Below are 15372 nucleotides of genomic sequence, written 5' to 3'. Positions count from 1 at the left end.
CCCCTTAGCTATTGAAAATAAGTTACCACGTATATCTGTAAATGTTTAAATGCTAGCTGGCATAACTTTGATTGCATATAATTTAACAAAATTTAACAGATGAAAACGGTAAATAAACGTTTCCATTAGAGACACCCACACTGTCTTTGTATTAGGAGAGAATAGGCCTTGAACGTGCGAATTCAATATCAAATCAAAATACACCTCGGTAGCAATCGAAAACATTTGGCGAATCGTTAAAAATAATTTGTATGTTTCATATTGATATTTAAACATGGTATTAATTTAATCACGTAAAAAACATCACCTCAGTCTTGAAAATAAATGCATACTTTCCAATCAAAGCATAGGCTATATGAAAACAAACACCCCGCAAAAATTATTTCCTTTGTTACGTAACAAAGCCAAAATGAGACTAGATAACAGAATTTATGGTGCATATATCCAGAGGTAGGAAAAGAAAGCTCCAGCTTCGATGGAAGCTTAAACCATTGTGAACTCTTATTGAACCGCGTTTGGAGTCATACGGTCATAAATCACTAGGACACACATTCCGCCATTCACAAACTGATAGCCTATTTCAGACCAGCTTACCTTAGCCTCTGACGAAAGACGCACGGGCAGGCATCATATTTTCCACATTCGGCCACGCTGCAATCAATAAAAAAGCCCAAAGCTCATACCAGTTTCGGTATTCCGGATAGACTGCGCGCGTCATACACCGGGTATCTCGAGCACGGCTGCCCCCGCGCCAGAGTGCGGGCGCTGCTGGACGATTCCCCTCGTTTCGCGAAAGGGGGAGACGGTCTAGCATGAAAGATCTGAGGTATGCGAGGGGGGCTGTAAATGGACAGGCAGCGCTGCTTCTGGCCGCACTGTCGACTGGTACGCCCTGCTCGCAGATAACAATGGCCTCAGATTTCGCCTTCAATCTTCCCTCGCCTCTTCCTCACGGAGCAAATTTGAGCATCATAATCCGAGGTGGGCTCCCGACTCGCCGTAGCATCTCCCCGTCTCATGTCGGGGCCCAGGGTTTGCTTGTATTATTTGTTCGTCTTTAGCTGGGTTATTGTATATAGTCAACACCAGGCCTTTCCAGCTATTGGAAATAACGGAGCTGGTTGGATGTGAGAGTCGCAAGCGTTAATCCCCATCAAACAGCGTCACCAGCGAAAACTTATGCTAATTGCAGGCGCTGGGGACAAGATAAAGGTCTATGGCGGAAGATTATAGTTTTTTTTCTCTCTTTCTAGAATCTGATTCACTTGTGTGGTTTAAGTGTTAGGCTCTGGTAACATTGTTTTATAGGCAACTATAGTATGGAAGACCCATTTATTTCTCCCCTCTCCTACTCTACCGGTGAATATTAGATTACCAGGAAATACGTTCTTAGTGCCGGCTTGCTTCTGGCTTGAGGCAGAAACAACATTCTATCTGTATTGTGAATATTTATTCGCATACTTGCCAACACACCCAACTAGTTTAATGTCATATGTGCAAAAAATAAAAGCCACTGTGGTGGGGGTGTATGAACAAGAGAACAGACAACAGGCGGACTTGAAACCTGAGGGAGGGTGTGAAAACTAATCACCAAAAAGGAAATATATTTTATATTTATATGCTCAGCAGAGTTCTGGTCACACAAGTCCTGCGACAAGCAATGATGGCGAGAACACATTTCTTTAAAAAATACACGAGCAAGTTTTGTTTTCACTGTAGGCTATATTGGACTCTGTCACACAGGAGAAATGCATGAAAGAAAAACGCAAGAAGACAACAAGGAAGAAAATCAACGTGAGACCAAAATGGAAAACCAAAAAAAAAAAAAGAAACCGTGTCCAAGAGATACTGGTCTTTCTCTCTCTTGGAGCCAAACATCACGTCTTCCTCTTTCTCACTTTCTCTTACTCCTTCTCTCTCTCTCTCTCTCTCTCTCTCTCTCTCTATTTTTATTATTCAGGACACTACCCCCGTCGTTTATGGCTACGTAAGATTTATGACTTCCACCATACACAAGCAGCTGTAAACAGGCAACTTTAAAAAGATGCATTTCTTCTTGGTGCTTGAATAGAGAGCATCACAAACGGTGTGGGAGGAAAGCACAAGGCAAAAATGTAGGTGTCTGCAACTTTTTACTAAACGGTATTGTTCCTTATTTGCAACCTTTGCTAAACGGATCCAATGGGGAGCCACTTAAAAGGGCAATAATTAACTAACACGTGGGCTGAAGCAACGAAATATCGAAAACACAATTTGTGCCGTTCTATTTTGCCATCTTTCAGCTGTGATGTAAGCATTATTTCTGAGATTATATAACAGTGTTGAATTTTACTGTTCGGATAAAGACATGGCGGTTTTCATGGACTGGGAATCGTGTTGCTTTTTAATTTAAGGAGGGCATATTGAAACGCGCAGTTATGGATGTTAATAGTTCCCTCTTTTCCTGTGGAATACAAAAAATACAACCACAACCTCGCCGCTTTATTTCAATGGATGTACCTCTCGAGAGCAAGAAAAAAAAAAAAAAAAACTTCCGGACACACTGTCCTGGCTCAAGCGGATCCTCTTGGACCTTGGTTTTGAAATTAAAATGAACAATGAGTTCGTTTGAAAGGAACTGTCTATTCATGTTTGTGGAACAAGGAAATTAAAGAAATATTACAATTGTAAATTGCACAATACAGACTGTATTTTGTACGTGCCATATCGAGTATACTGATTTTTGTTTGTTTTGCATTATTTATACTTAAAAATGGCAATATTTAAAAAAGATTTATGATCCTTTTTACAGTCTGGATGTTTAGTCAGTTTTACAGGCTGCAATAAAATCCAAAATAATTAGAGGTATTGGACATTTTTGAAAAAGAGAGGGGATGTATAAGGTATGGGTTTCTATAAACAAGATGAATGTAGTATTTTGAAAAATAACAAACAAATAGCCCCAAGTAGCCTTTTGGCAAAACATTTAACGAGCTGTTGTTTTTGTTGTTTTATGTTTACTTACATGAAGAAAACATGTTGTGAGTGTTATTCTAACGTAGGAGTCTAACCGAGTCACCGTTTGCAATCCCATTATTAAGGTGTCACACGATTTCTCAAATACCATTCCAGTCCCATACTATTTTGTCATTGCAATGCAGATTTCACAGACATAAACATTTACAACACTGGGGCCTGTAGAATTGTGTGAGATTGTTCCCACAGTATGCATATGATTCATTATTTACAATCAAACATGCATGATATTGAAACTGAATGACATGACATTAAAATGCTTTTTTTTTTTTGTATAATAAAAGAAAATACATAAATGCAATGACTTTGTAATTATAACATATTTCAAATATAGCATGTGGATTTGCAAAGCTCTTTTTGAATCAGTAAAAATATACATTTATAATAATAATACAAACGTTAAAAAAATCGAGACAGAACGGAAATATACAGTCTCTTCCTTTAACACATTACCAGAGGGTAAATCACGGTCACACGTTACAGTTAAAAAAGAAAAGAAAAAAGATTGAGTAACTTACCGAGATTTCGTCCTTTATCACTTTTTAATTTTATGCAAGGATTCAGCTTCTTAATAACGGGAAGGAACTGTAACTAGAAGAACAGAAAGGGGGAGAGATACAATCAAATCGGGGTCGCCAAAAATCCAATAGAGAGCATCAGACCTCATTGAAATTGACCACGAAGACAATTTGATGGTTGGTCACTGTTGACCGACATGATAACCTTAAATTATGTTCAGGAGTACAGAGAGACATTCGACCCCAAGAACAAATATTTACGCTGTATCCCAAAGTCCCTTACTTCTATTGATTTTTGTAACATATATTGAATTAAGCATTATATTTATAATCGTTTAGAAGAGAAACATCGGCCTGAAGGGTTTACTAAGAGATGGATATTTAAACATATATTTTTATATATGTTTAAATATATTAAAATAATTCTCAAAACCATAAATGCGCATCTTATTTCAAATATGAAGCATCTGAAAAGAAGAAAAAAGAATAGACGAATAAAACCATGATCCTGACGGTCAAGTAATTAAATGGTCTATTTCTTCAGTAAAACGTGTTATAGCAACATAAGTTCCCTTGGCCTTGTGATAAAGAATGGCCTATTTCAGTATTAGGTGTGTTATTGTTATATACAATATAAGTAATAATAATCATTATAATAATAATGCATTTTATTTTAATTACAATAATTATTATTATTCTATCAATAGAAACGAACAAATACAACAACTTAAGACAAATTGCAAAACAAAAATATTAACATGCGACAAGGTATGGCGACCACTGAGAAAGCAATGAAGCACAAGCCCCACCATTCTGGTACAAAATCCGAACATAAACTTGATAAGCACAACCCTTAATCCAAACTGGAGTCCGGGAGGACCGAAAATGGATATATACAGTAGGCGAGGGCTTGAACAGAAATGGAATGAAATGGCCTTGCTGGACTGCATAATGCGCTTATTAAAAGTGGAATAAAAACGTTGGACGGTTTCGTTCGCCGGCTCGTGACAGCTACACCAAACACATAAATCAAAATGAGGATTCCCCCGACCTCCCCGACTCTGCGGCCTACAGCGCTATAAAGTTATTTATTGCATCCCCGCACTTACGCACGCAGTTGGCTCGATTCCATTCCCAGCACCCGGGCCCGTTTCAACCGCTGTCCGGGTTGTTTTTGGTTGATTTTTGTCCCCGGTAACACGCCAGCGACCCGCAGCCTTGCTGGACTAACCTAAAGTTACCTATAAAGTGAAGGGTGCTCGTGCCCCAGCAAGCAGGAACGCTGCTGCTCTCAGAACAAAGGGAGGAGGCAGCTCCCAGCCAGAAGAGCTGATGAGCCAATTTTAGTGAGGAAAATGGGAGAGAAAGCAACCAGAGAGCAAGGACTAAGCCGAACCAGAACCAGCCTTACTTCTACTGCATGGAAAGCAATGTGGTGTAATTATTGTTGAGGCTATGGAAAGGTCGAAAGGAAACAACAACCGGATTCACATGCGTTCATTATTGCGGGCTTTGCAACAAAGGGCTCTTGCATCATTTATATAAATGCATATTAAGTGGGTGCACAGGCACTGGAAAACTGTGTTCGTTTTTCAGACTGAGAATTTGAATTAAGCTATTCTAACATTTCATAGTTCACACTGTGAGCACATTTACACTCAAATCTGAAGGTTACTTAGTAACATTTCCAACTTTATAATCAAGTTTTCCCACCCCCTCCTCCTCGCTCCGATATTCCATCACCCCTCAACTATATGGTCGTACAACATGAAATACAGCTCTTCAACCTCAAAAATCACTCACAGTGAGTCAGATTCAAACATCTGAATGCAACACGTACATAAGAGCATGGGAGATGATACAAGATGCGCGCGGTGTGTCTTTGACAGATTGGCACTGGGTTTGCAGCTTGACCTTTCAGTGGAGGTGCGATAACTCACCAGATTAATGATCAATCAGAAGTACTTTGTCCTTTCTAATGTCTTGTATTTATGTATTAATCCCCAATCCTGTAATGTCCACAGGCTCTCAAAAAAACTGTATGGCACCTTGAGAAGTCAGCGGAAAGCAGACATCACCCCATTTGTTGTGTAATTACCGGGTTATTGTGAACAGGCAAGTTAGAAGACTGGGCGATACCATAAGAGCCCTCAATTCTTCACTCACCTGACACGCATGCGTCAAATGTTTTTAAAACGAAACACGTCTTTTATTCTAGTCTAACAAATCCACAAAAAACACTATATGCATATTCTGTTATAGTCCAAAATTGACGGCAATTCTTGACTTGACTGTCACCAAATAAAAAGATTGATATCGCCTCCCCATCACAGAAACTGTGCTCTTTCATCAAGTCCGTTCGTTGGATTCCAAAGCTTTGAAATGAAATGAGCTCGAACGCTTAGAATACCAAAATGCCGAGAGAGGAGGCTGTTTTAAGCTGGGAGCGGCTAGATATGTCTTCTTTTCTCTTGCATTCTGGCGGATGACATGCGACTTTCAACACTACAAACTTCAATGTGAGGCCGCTGGATTTGCCAGGCCTTCTGTGGCCAATCTTTGAGCGATAAAAGGGGGTTTCTGCTCTCAAAAGCAGACTGAATGGGCAGGGGGCTTGGTTTGACACCCACGCATATAGCTTCAACTAAAGATTCCTGGATCGCAAATGCCTCATTCGTTTTACTAACCTGTGTACGATGCACACACAACAACAATGTTCTCTTACATGCTAATTATTTAAAATGTATTGTGAGGCAAGGACGTTTCCTTTGTGCATGTGAACTTTAAATTCCGTAACCACGCATAATCTGATTTGCCTTTGCTTTGACTTGATAAAGGTGATCAGACAATTCCTCAAAATATTGTCCAAATAGACTTACTGTTACGGCTAGCTATACGAAATAATGTTGACGATTCTGCATTTGTGCTCAACGCCCCATAAAGCTCCATGCTCAAATAGTGCACATGAAAAAGATCTCATATAAAAAGTGAAACCTTCAGCGTTTTAAAAACAAAGTTAATTTTTAAGGACCATCTGTGCTCATGGTGGATAATATTTAACTTGTTTTGAATGAAGACACTGACTGAGAAAGATCCAGGGTCTTTGGGTCAAACAAGGCCCATGCCCCCAGGGTCCCCAAAACTGCCAACCTCACGAATCTGACAAATGAGCAGGGAAAATACAACTGCACCCTGTTAGAGGCAGTTGAATCTGATAATCTAAAGAGTAATGGATAGAAGTCAAATAAGTTCCTGAGTGATTAGGTGGAATTTGGTCACTGTTTAAAGATGTGCTTTATTAAATTTATCTAAGACCACACTACATTACAGCTATTGGAAGCCTATGCAACTAATTGACTCTTATAATTATGACAGCAGTAAATTGGTCTGCGTCTAATATATATATATATATATATATATATATATATATATATATATATATATATATATATATATATATATATATATATATATATATATATATATTGTTGTATTTGAAAGTTCCCACTGTACTGTAAATCGCTGTCTCACTGTTCTCTAAGCTGCCATCTTGTCCTCTTGTTATTGTGTGTGATTTATGATCAAATCAATTAAATTATAGCCACTTAAAGTTTTGTGGTTTTATTCAGACCTGTACGCTAGTCTATGGAAACCACTGATCCACTATTTCTCTCTTTTCTGCTCTAATGATGATCAAGGCAACAACAAATTCAGATATATTAGGCTAATAAGAGTAGTGATTCTTCCAAATGTGTCCGAGTGCGCAAATCTACTAAGAGGTTTGTTTTTCTGAGCTTGTACCTTTAACATTTGTTGCTCGTGTCTCCAAGTGACAATGTTGTTTTTACTCGCCAGGTGTAAAAACATTTGTGTCTAAACATTTGCTTTAACTTTTAGTGAGAACGTTCCTTTATATTTAATTATATTATTTCCTCATACAAGGTGATGTAATGACAAATTTCACCCTTAACTACATAGTTTACAAAAGTGCCTAGTTTTTAGGATGCATGATATATATATATATATATATATATATATATATATATATATATATATATATATATATATATATATATATATATATATATATATATATATATATATATATATATATATATATATATATATTCGTTGTTTGTAGTATCCTTATAGCTATTTTCGTGGTTTTAAAATATGGAGCGAAGCAAATAAAAATAAAGTTCTTCTGACCACAAACAAATTTACGTAGATAGGCTACATATGGTCAATTATCATCTGTTTATTTCGAAATAGCAGCACGGCCATAGTAAAACGTGACTTTAAACTATTCATAAACACCTGATGACTCAAAGGCGACAAAATATTTTTTTATAACTCTAAACATTCCACATTTAAAAACCCAATGAGTAGGGGAACTCAGAGGATACATTATGTTTAATATAGCCATCCACATTGAGGCCACATTTTAATTATTTGCCGCTCTTAATTTTGTTAGCTTAGACAGCTTGTGCCTACTGTAGCTTTCAGTTCCAGTCCTTTCACACGCAGGAAAATTGAAAAATATTAATAAGCCGTAGTGGTCATATGGTGTTACATTTCGGATACCTGTGGCGCAGATAGGGTAAAACAAAGCACATGTCGAAATTAATAGCTGTTAGAGGAAGCAATCCTCTATTTCGGTCATAAATCTGTCAATTATCGTATTTTTACACCTAACTTCCAAAATTCACTATTAGGCCTCTCACGCAAATCTCAACACTTACCAAACTGATGAAGATGCCTCGCAAGGTTTTGAGAAATATATTTTTACGTGGTTAAATTAATACATGAAAAAATAGATCTGCAGAGTAATGAAAGTGAGGTGTATTGGGAACGAGTCGACATTTAGCTCTCATCGGTTACCAATTTGAAGGCAAATGTCTCCTCTTGTTTGAAAACAAAAAAAGTTTTCGAACTCGTCCACACCCAGGGATGACTCCAGGTCACACAACGGATAATTAATGACTTGTCGGCAGAAGAGCTCGGGACACAAGGAAGAGTCCAGGCATGCGGCATTAGTCGAAGCTTGCAAACCTTACCTGACATCCAGCATTCCTTCTGGTCTCACCGCCGAAAATGGGCCTTTGATTTTGGAATACTTAACAAATGCCACGGAACAGACTGACTGCCATGAAAGGATTGTTGTATACTGATGTATATTATATTGGGATTCAATGCGAGAAGACACCGAACTATAGCTTTCTTGTCTATTTAAATGCCTACCTAAAACGTTGCAATTGACTACTTTGTGGATCAGAACGTTCATAGGCGCGTTGGGAACAGCAAATGTTCGCACACTCCTCTCAGGCGTCCTCAACCCAGTACTCCGGAGCTCAACGTTTTTCCTTAAGCCAAACCCCGGGCTCTGAGACTTGGCGTGTGACTGTCAGCAGCAACAGTCACCAGCAGGCGATAGATTCCACCTCTACACTCAAGCTGTCTTTCCGCCTCTCGCTGCTTGCGCGGAGCAGGGTGAATTGACACGGTGAACTAGTGAACCAGTGGACTGACAGGATACAGGGTGGAGAAGCCAACGGGGTTCGTTTGTCCAATAGGGAACAACACGGCTACGGGGCCAACACATGGACCATATGGTTATTACAACCTGCAGGCTTCGGCAAGGGCGAATACGGTTAACCTCATTCCGATAATTGTTCTCTTTCCTGTCGACATCCAACACGTTCATGGTCTCACATTTTTATTTTAAGAGAACTATACCAAATTCCAATATACAGAATTGGAGTTATACTTGAGATTTTTTTCTTAAGTTTTAAAAATAAGCGAACTCAATGTTCATACGGTAGGGTTGGCTTCACTCGATAGCGGTTTTGTTTTGCCATTGCTTGGCACAAATGCCTATTGACTGCATTCATAGTCTTATATTACAAACCTCCAAACTAAGCCACTCCACTTGGCTTTGGTTCTAAGAGGCTTTTGTGTGCTGGGTTGTACACTGCCCACGCAAAGGTATTCGAAAGCACACGCTCACACACACAGCAGACACAGACGGAAGTTCAATTATAACTATTTAAAGGTGTAATTATAGTATCCGTGCTATTCTTAACCACTGTATAAAAAGGCAGACATTGGCTCGAACATTTCCGGCTGAATTCTCTTATCGTGCTCCCCCATGCTCCTCAAATGCATGAAAATCCTCTGCGTCGCCTCTGGATAGCGTTTCACCGGTCATGTGCGTTCAATCGTTACTCTGTGTAGACCGTTATGAATCAGCGAGGGATTGATATTGATTTAGTTCCAAATGGGTAATTATTCCTGCATTACGAGACAGGGAGAACACATGGTAAACTTACCTACGTTAACATAAAGTAAATCGTATATGTACAATTGCTACTGCTGGCCTACTATACTGTCGAATCCAATGAAAGACATAGAGAATTAAAGCTTTAATATGGGACCCATCTAGACAACAAATGACGGATAATTTAACAATTGTTTATAACTGATTCACTGATGGTTTGATTCATTAATAATCGGCATCTGTGATTCTGACATGGCATTCAGGATCAGTCTGCTGTTACATGGATTTCTCTGCTTTGTGATTATGAAGCGTCAGTAATTGTATATATCTTTATTTTCTACATATACATCGTATTTAACAGAAAACAAGGTGGTTTATCTGACATACCTTTAAAACCATACGTAAATCCTTGATCGGAAATTTACTGAAATTGAAACAGTTTCTTGTTTTTTTGTTTTCTTCTTCGTCTCCTTTTTTCTTGTCTTTTATGTTATTTTGAAATTGGATTAGCCTAAACCCAGCCCACTCTGTCAATTATGGTAGTGTTAGCCTTGAAATAATTAAAAATAACAAAAGTTTTCAAGTTTAAAAGCGAATGAGCAGCTTGGTTCATACTTTTCTTAATCTTTGTAGTCTACATTTGGAAGCAATAAGAGTACAATATGGCCGACATCTTATCCAAGGGCTGGGGGCTATTCCTTGTGTTGAACAACTGGAATTTGTCTCATAATCAAGGATAAACGCTATCAAGCATTAAAAAGCCCCGCCATATACATAGGTCTATCCAATGCATACAATTGTCAAAACACGTAGTGAACTGATATGATTATTTATACAATTATGTGTGTGCCTATTTCGGCTTGATTTTTGTTGTGTTTTTTTTTTTCACGATTTTAATTCTTCCAGAATTAAAATCTTATTAATGCTTGCATTAATTTTTACTTCAATGGATTTGTATACTCTACCTTACGTTAGTAATAATTTATATAATATGGTAATAAACTACATATAGGTTTACATACATGAGACTTTTGTGATAGCCCTAACTGTCTAGCTACAGATGAGAAAAACAACAATTTCTTCTGCAAAGAAATGTGGGCTCTTAATGTCTATCCAAACTGACTGGCATTTTGAATCATTTATTCAACCTCGACTGTCACTGATCACATGAAATCAGATATGAGATTCGCGCCTGGTACGTCCCTGCACGAAAAAATGTACCATCTCTTGGCCCCTGCTCATCCTCCAAAATGAGCTCGGATATTGTTTTTGACACAGCGCCCGGCATCAAGGAGCGCTGCTGGAATTATACATTTTGAAAGTGCTCGCCCAGGCGGGTGTGCCCATTAATATTTGATAGGAGCCAAGGAGTTATTCTAATTTTGCTACATAAAGGTTTATGCTACACAGGTGGAGGGGATACAAAAAACAAATAATGACAATGGTAAGGGTATTATTATTACTGATGTTGTTGTTGTATTATTCCTATTACTCTACTGTTTAATTAAAAATTTGCAGTCACACTTTTACAGTTTTTCTTTGACCATAAGATTATATTCAATGCAGTATTGTAGTTTTTGCCTGTTTTACAATGTGCTTATTGTTGTTTGAAGAAAATAAACAATAAAGGCTTATATTTTTTTATAAGAGAATAAATTCGACCTCTTTGTTTCTTCAGCGGCGCATGTGCACAGCACAATAATAACCATCTCGACGAAATAACATTAACACGTCATAAACAAGATTTACTACAGGTAAAGCCGCTCACTTGCCACCCCTTGGGGGGGGGGGGAGGGGGGGGTTAGCTCAAATACCTTGCCAGCCAATGAGGCAGATTCTGGTGCTATTCTTTGGTTTGCACACTTTTAAAATTACTTATGGAAAAAAAAGCACTTGAAACAATGAGAGGGCTATTGAACGTCTTCTGCATATATCAGACAAGCTCTTAAATATGCAACATCAGTTTATGGTCAAGATCAAAATAAAGAAGAAGTCTTCTTTGTGTCTTACATTGGGTATTCCGTGACCCTCTTTTTGCTGAAGGGCTCAAGCTCTGTCGATGGTCTAGTTAAGAATAAACAAATGCTGTGGCTACCCCTTTCTTCTCAGTAAGTTCTCCAATTAAGTTTTTTACACCATGAAGAAAAACAGCTGCAGTCCAGGTATGAGACCCCTGGCTATGAATTTCCTGGCGGGCGCGGACACTTTTATGAGATTTATAAGGCGGTGAGGCGTTCCCATTTTGCCATATTTAAACAAATCTTCTCATAATTGGTAATTGCATATACAGTAACTCAAACCCTGCAGCTACTTAGCCTTAATATTAGCCGCTGATCCATTGTCGTAAATCGTCCACGATAATCAACTTGGGGGTCTTAAAGATGAGGGGAGATGGCAAAAGAGAGGGGTACGCCGGCCGTTTCAGAATCAAAAAACCGGTGAGCTAAACGTTAATCCAGGGAATCTCTTCCTCATTCCTACGTATCGTCGTCATTTTCAAAGAGAAATGATTTATCGTGCAGACGGCCATAAACAACACAACACCCTCACAAATACACAATGGCAGCCCCATTGCCGCTGCCGCTGACACACATATCACTATAAATCAAGCGAAGTAGGTTGCTGAAAACACGGTAGAGAGTGAGAGAGAGGGACATGCAAAGGAAGGGAGAAAGATGGGTTATGAGGTACGGCAAGGAAAAGAAGAGTAACACGCTACTTTTCAAAAAATATATATACATTGATATAAATGGAGCACAGTGTAATGCTATGACATGTCGCATCACTCCTGTTGGCAGCTGCATTCAAACGATGGAATGGGCTTGTGAGGCATACACACATGATGACAAGGGATGGCGAGGATGAGTATTTCTGGACAATATTTACCAAAACATCACAAAACAGCAAATAAATGCATGGGTTAGCCCGGAACGATGGCGGCGGAGGAAGTGGCGTTCCCCGTTTCCTCTATACTCACAAGCTTCACACGGTGAGATGCTCCCCCGTCCAAATTAGTTTTATTGCAGCCTCCGCGAGGGTCTCTGCCTGCGCTTTTTTCGCTCCGCTATAGGGCTTGTTTTTAAAAGGACAGTTGAATTTAACGTCAGACACTAGGAGACCATGTCTGCGATATTCCTGACGAATACATATCTATTCTGCAACCACTGCATTAATTATTTAATGAATCACGTGACCACGAGGGGGATGGGGGCACCAGGCTTGCACGCTCGCGGGATTACTATGACCCAACACTCCACAGCTACACAACATTCAGTCTTTTTATATGTAAAATGAAATTCTCCATACTATACAGGAAAAGGTAAAAAAATGAAATAAAATGGTAAATGGCATCCTATAGTAGACATTAGTAAGTGGAAGTTGTTTTATGTTTTCAGTAGCATTTTATTACGGTCATTTTCTGTATTTTGACTTCTATTTATTTCGTATTGAAGGCTCATATGAAATACCTTTGCAATCCATGTTCGAAATGTAACATTGTTTCATCGTTTTGCGTGTTATATTGGTGGCTGATTTGAAAGTCATCCGATCTCACTGTAACAATATGTTGACTATTAAAACAATGATCAATATGAAAGCAACTCTTTATCGTCTCTCTCTGAAGAAATTCTTGTGATAACAAGCACTCTGATGAATGACTGTTGGCATTACAACTGATATCACATACCCAATTTTCATCACTGATTCTTTGCCAGCTTATTTAACACTTCAACCACGCGCTCATGACATCGTTTTATCGAAATTAAGTAGATTTATTCGTATTCTATACAGAGAGCACCTTTGGAAGTTTCTACATGTGTTGATGGTTAATTAGCTCAAATTTACCTCACAAACTGTATTATCAAAGTTTTTAAGTTTTGGAAAGAGAGGTGACAGGTAACATGCGACAGAGAAAGGGAAAAATCTCTTGTGGAGACCCTGTCGCGAATCCTAACTTACAATGGTAAGGATGCCCTTCTGCACAGCGCCCAGGCAAAACGGAGACAATAGACCTGGGGCTGAGTGAAAAGGAACCGAGCAGTACAGAGACTTTGAAGGTCAAACAATAGACTGACTTGCTGTGTGCTTCCAAGAAATATAGAAAATAATCTTCAGCGCTTTTTCTCCAACCAACAGCACTCAAAACAGAGTGCACATTTTAAAGTGTATCGAACTCCCCTATATCAGATAGTCTTTATCAAATAAAATTAAACTATTACTAATAACTAGAAAATACATGCGGTAAAGTTGAGCTTTTTGTACAATTGAGCATCCGCAATTTACTCGCCAATGTGCAATTGAATGTGTGCATTTTTACAGCATGCAAGACAATACATACAATTAACTTAGTTAATTCCATAAATGATAACAAGAAAACTAATTTCCGTGAAGATAAAAGCATTCACGTGTTCCCTTCTTTGTAAGAATGAAAGGAAATTGAGATTTTCAACTACAGCGAAAGGCAGAGGCACATATGAAATGGGGCTCTGCTTTGAATAAACCATTATTATAATCCATATTTCACGTTTAATGTTAAAAGCAAGGGGCATTTTAAGGTCTGTATTATTTAAAGTGGGACAATAAATGTTATTGCTCAAAATGTAAATAATGCCTTATAGTAATAATAATAATAGTAATAAAGTCCCACGCGTATATCTACAAATTATTTAAAGGTAATGAGATTAGAGTTGAATTTAAATTCGTGGCCAAATCATTTGCTAAACTAAACTGAGTATTTAAATATGGGAGCAAATTATTACTATATTCTCAGCCGCATCAACCAGAGCAGGAAGATAATTTTCAGAATGCTGAAATATACACTTTAATTTTTTTATTTTAATGTGGTATAATATTTATAAAATATGCATCAACAAGAGCAACAATAATAACAACATTTATAATTGTATTATTGTTATTATTATTATTATTATTATTACTGCTGTTGTTGTTATTATTTAAAGAGAACAAAACTTTTTTAAATCAGTCAGTGAAAATCGCATATCTTGAAAAGCGCTTAAGTAAACAGACGTTTTGCTAAAGGCTAGGTTTATATAGAGCGGTGGAGATTGATTTACGGCGCTGAGCGTAGCCTACACTCTTTTATTGGGGACTGTAAATCTGTCAAAAGTGGCAGAACGCACAGTGCCTCTTAAAAAATATATTTGATAGGGATACATGCTTGTTCGTTGTTGTTTCTTTAAATCGCTGTCTAAAATAGAATAATTAAATGACGAATAAACCAAATATGTGTCGCATTAAATGTAATGCCATTAAACTCTAAATATTGTTTGTATTATTATTATTATTATTATTATTATTATTACTATTACTTTTAGTATTATTATTATCATTAGCCTGTGATTATTACTATCATTAGCATTATTACTATTGCTATTATTATTATAAAAATACTATATTTTTTACCTGCTATCAGAGGTAATTATCTTCATTATTATCACTATAATTGTCAATTGTAATCGCTGTGCTAGAGCTGTGATTGCCACATTAAAACTAGAAGTCGCGTTTTCAGAAGCACAGAGTCAGAAATAAAGCGCCTGAATATTC

At 37.8% G+C, this 15372-nt stretch overlaps 1 protein-coding gene across 2 annotated transcripts in view; it reads right to left on the bottom strand.

Annotated features, from left to right (window-relative positions):
* Window positions 1-15372, bottom strand: part of LOC127652607 (homeobox protein Hox-B3a-like) — a 61430-nt gene that overhangs the window by 43545 nt on the left and 2513 nt on the right. Inside the window, exon 1 of one of the 2 annotated variants that reach the window (XM_052138848.1) lies at window positions 595-996. The exons of the other annotated variant lie outside the window; for it this stretch is intronic. The gene's annotated coding sequence lies outside the window, so the exon portion shown is untranslated. Of the gene's footprint in view, window positions 1-594; window positions 997-15372 lie in introns of those variants that run through there. 2 annotated transcript variants of the gene reach the window in all.

The sequence above is a fragment of the Xyrauchen texanus genome, chromosome 12 (assembly GCF_025860055.1).
Source record: "Xyrauchen texanus isolate HMW12.3.18 chromosome 12, RBS_HiC_50CHRs, whole genome shotgun sequence".
Classification (NCBI taxonomy): domain Eukaryota; kingdom Metazoa; phylum Chordata; class Actinopteri; order Cypriniformes; family Catostomidae; genus Xyrauchen; species Xyrauchen texanus.
The sequence above is the reverse complement of the archived record's forward strand: the minus strand, read 5'-3'. Positions and strand labels throughout refer to the sequence as shown.